We start from the raw sequence: 4,387 nt of genomic DNA, 5'->3' as shown, positions 1-4,387 counted from the left end.
GAGAGAGAGAGAGAGGGAGAGACACAGAGAGACAGAGAGCGAGATGTGGAAACTCTTTCTTTTTATGACTAAGCCTTAGAAGAAAACTAGGATCATTTCTACCATACTCTACCGGTTACAGAAAGTGCAGGCTGTCACTCAGATGCAAATAAAGGTAACAGAAACTGTCCATCTCAACCACTGGAAAGCCAGTCATATATGTAACAGTCTTCTTTGGAAAATGCAACTTTCCATAGTCCACTTGAGTAGTTCAAAATGTTTAGAATTATTAAAGCATGATGTGAAAGAGGGAGGGAATTCAGTGATTTACAAGATATGTGGAAACATAGTTTTATTCGAAGGAGTCAGGCAAGATGTTGATGGGTTTCATGTAGGAAAATGACTTCAGCAGATTAATGTGTTACAAAGATCTCTTCATGTGATTACTTTGTTAAAAGGGAGCAAGTCTAAATATGCAGAGTATTGCAGTTGCTTATTTGAAAAACTTGTATAAGTTAGGACAAAATCAGAGCACTGAGAAATAAAACAGAACATACTTTTAGCACTTAAAATGGGAAGGGTGTGTGATTAATTAGTCATAAGGAGTTAGGGAGAAAAAAGAATCTAAATGTTCAACATATTTCTGGCTTAACCAACTTGGTGAATGGTGATACCATATAAAGAAAGCAAAACGGGAGTATATTTAAAGGAAAAATTGTGAGTCGGTGATGTACATCCTTGGTTTTAAGTAGAGATTTTGAGTAAGAAATGGGATACTTTGGAAGTCATAAGACAGGATAAAACTGAAAATATAGATGTGAGGAATTTTCAATATACATAGAGCAACTGAAATCATAGGTGCTTAAGAGATGGATTTATAGTAGTACATAAAAGTGGAAGAAAACCAAGTCTATGAATGGTCCTGTGACACACTGACATTTAAAGGCTGAGAGTGATAGCAAACATGTATTGGAATTGTTATTTACTATGTTCCAGTCAGTTTCTAATTGTTTTACAATTTTGGTCATGTGTGCTCTTACAATAATCACATGAAGTAAGTGTTATTGTTATTTTTTAATGAATAAGAAACAGAATTGAGACAGGCTAAGAGATTGTATGTGAATTCCAACTTGGACATTTAAGTCCAAAGCCTATGCTTTTCTTGACCACTGTGATTTGCTGCTCAGAAAATTAATTTAATGAGAAGAGATGGAAAGAATGAATAGCACAGGTGCCAGAGTGACAGAAAGAGAACCAGTACTGACAGAGTCATCAACATGATAGAGAAAGAGCATTTCAAAAAAAAAATAATGTGTTAATAGTTTCAAATATTTTTAAAGTCTTCAGGTGATTTGGTAAGTTTGGGGAAGATAAACTACAACTGAGAAAATAAAATCCAATTTTATTAAAATCACAAGATATTAATATTATTTTAGAGTTACAAATATATTTATCTTAAATTATTCGACCACATATTTCATCCTCAAAATTGGAAGTAGCTATTTATTTCACACCATAAATCAAATATTTTCAAAAATATCATTTATTTAAAAGTTTAGATCAAACAATAAATTCAAATGACTGAGGGTATTGGAGCAACATCTTTTAGTATTTATTTGAGTTCATATATTAATTTGAACATTTTAGGGAGATTTGTTCCCTCTACTAAGTTATGTTGACATGTTAGTTTAAGTTAAAAAACACATTAAATTACTTGCCAAAGCACGAAATTGAAGAGGTCCTGTCAGCATCTCTTCAGCATCAGAACTTCACACTAGCAGTGGTTCCCACCTCCAGCTACTTCCATTACTCCTAAAATCAGCCTTCATGTACACTTTCTGAGGTGCACACGGTGGATGGGCCACACCTACTTCTCAAAACCTAAATTCTATCTGCATATTTTTCTTCTTAAGATGTTCCAGATCTTTTCAATCTCCATTTCTGAATCTTTTTTATGGTAATAAGCCTACATTTTTCATGCAGGGTGCCACTGCAGCATTTTAGCATTTAGCATTTAGCATTCTGCTCATCTAACCCTCATGAAGAGGCTAGAGTTGGGTGCCACGCTGGCAAAGCTCCATGCCTAGTCACTTACACAGTATTCAAAATGTGTATTCATGGATGCAGATACTCTGATCCTAGCAAATATTGATGATCTTTTAGAGCGGGAAAATTTGTCCTGTATAAAACTTATTGCATATAGAAAACTGATGGACATCTTCAGACACTAAGACCAGGAAATAAAATGGGTTTATGCTATTTGTTGATACATTTATGGATCACTCAGCATAATTAAAGCATATGCATAAGGTAAAGCAGAATTATAATCACTCACTCTGGCAGCACAGGGCAATTCTAAAATACAGGTGTAGTGAAAGGTACGTACAACCAGCAAGCGAGCAAGGGACAGATGCCATGTCCTCTTCTGAAGGGAGTGACTGATTTGGAACCTGGGTCTGCAGATTTTAAAAATTGATATAGTCACTTTAACAGCTTAATAATGAGTTGCCTTTACTATGTATGTTGACAATCAGCAAAAGTGAGAATTTCCAAAATGTGCTAAAGAGAATTAAAAAGCAGAACACTGTCCATATAACAGAATTGCCACTTCACAACTTTTGCCCAGCTCTCACCTGTTGTCCTGTGAAAACCTCTCATCTGATGAGTTTTAGTGAAAGTCTCTTGAAGCCATAATAGACTTTTCTCAACATAGCTCTAGGTACGAAGTATTAGGAACACGTGTCCACAGGAAATGGCAGTGTTTCTACTGGAGGTAAGTGTCACGTGTCCTCATGATGTCAAAGGAATCTTGTCCCATACAATCAGCCTGGCCCTATTCCCACCACTCCTTCTGTTCTTCCAAGGATACAAAAAGCTGTGCCATAGCTGGAATCTCCCCAAGGGACAGATATGATATGCCTCCTGAGATATCTTCCACATTTACATATGAGCAGGTGTCTTTGACAAGGTCAAATTGTTGAAGCAGAGGTAAAACATTCATGGTAAAGATGCTCCACCACAGGATGAGAAATGCTGAATGAGTCACATTGGGATCATGGGACTCATTTTTGACACTTTTTTGTTTTGGGATCATAACTATAATTCTATGATTTGGCTCATTCTAGGAAATGCACAACTTTGGCACTTGCACCAAACATTTTAAATGCTGGGAGGTAGGAGTATATAGAGATGTCGCTTAGGTTATAAATGAACAGCAGGTGTTTTCTGATGTCTTTTGTTGCCCAGATGCTTAAAAAATGTGTTCAGTAAGCCTTGGTCTCCACTGTCAAAACTACCTTGCTCAGAAGCAAGATGCAACAGCTGATTATATGTTTCAACCGAAGGCTGATAAACAAAAATTCCGGAATTGAAGCAGTTAGGCCACCCTTGGTTGGGTGCTGCTGACAATTCTTCTTGCTCAAAAAGATCATCAGTATTTGCTAGGATCAGAGTATCTGCATCCATGAATACACATTTTGAATACTGTGTAAGTGACTAGGCATGGAGCTTTGCCAGCATGGCACCCAACTCTGGCCTCTTCATTATGGTTAGGTGAGCAGAATCGCTGCTGTCTAAGACATTTACCATGATGACTTCATTAAAGACTGTCTCTAAAACTTTTTTCATGGAGTTTGAGACTTGCGGGGTGGCGAACACGGCCAGCCTTCTGGTGGTCCTGTGCTGTTTTAGAGGTGAGACCCGGACCGGGGCACCCCTTTGGTGTAGGCATAGTTTGTGGTCAGTGTTACAAAGGCCTGATCTGTCATGGTGCTGCCCAGGGGTGCGGGTGGCCGGGGCAGCTGCAGGTCAGTGGCTCAGAGAAGCCTGTGCCTGGAGGTAGCAGGACCAGCGAGGGGGCGGGAATCTATTCCATCAACCCTAGAGGTACTAACTGCTTCTTGCAGTAATTTTTTGGTCACTCCTGTTTCCTTTCTTGTTGCTTTTTCCGTCTTCTGTGTAATCTGTTATTTCTACCACATACTCGCTTTTTAAACATCTAATGTTTCTGTGTTACTGACTGGACCCTAGTAGTAAATATTGAACAATGCTTGCTGATTTGTTTTTCTGTGGTCTCTTCAAGGATTCCCCACAATCCAACAATAAAGACTTCATGTTTCATAAATGTTTCAGAAGTAATGCCTAGAAGGCCTAAAAATTTTTGGTCAAAATTAAAGAAGATATTTTGTTAAAATGTCTAGACATATTACTGCCATGTATTATAAAAATGGTGATTTAACTTTTAATTTAAAATTAATGTATTTAAAAGTATTTAATGTATTTAAAAGGCATTTCCTGGATATGCCAAGTGGATCTTTAGTCACATACAGTTATTTCCTGATTGCTGCTTTAAAGAAGTTGCCCCTAATTAAATGAGTAAACTAAAATGACAGTAAATCCTATGGTAATC

At 37.4% G+C, this 4,387-nt stretch overlaps 1 pseudogene; it reads right to left on the bottom strand.

Annotated features, from left to right (window-relative positions):
- Positions 1–2,711: 2,711 nt before the first annotated feature.
- On the bottom strand, positions 2,712–3,746 carry LOC126940162 (glycogenin-1-like; annotated as a pseudogene).
- Between the last annotated feature and the right edge of the window lie 641 nt (positions 3,747–4,387).

The sequence above is a fragment of the Macaca thibetana genome, chromosome 17 (genome assembly GCF_024542745.1).
Source record: "Macaca thibetana thibetana isolate TM-01 chromosome 17, ASM2454274v1, whole genome shotgun sequence".
NCBI classification, from domain to species: domain Eukaryota; kingdom Metazoa; phylum Chordata; class Mammalia; order Primates; family Cercopithecidae; genus Macaca; species Macaca thibetana.
Note: the sequence above shows the minus strand (reverse complement) of the source record. Positions and strands in the feature narration are given on the sequence as shown.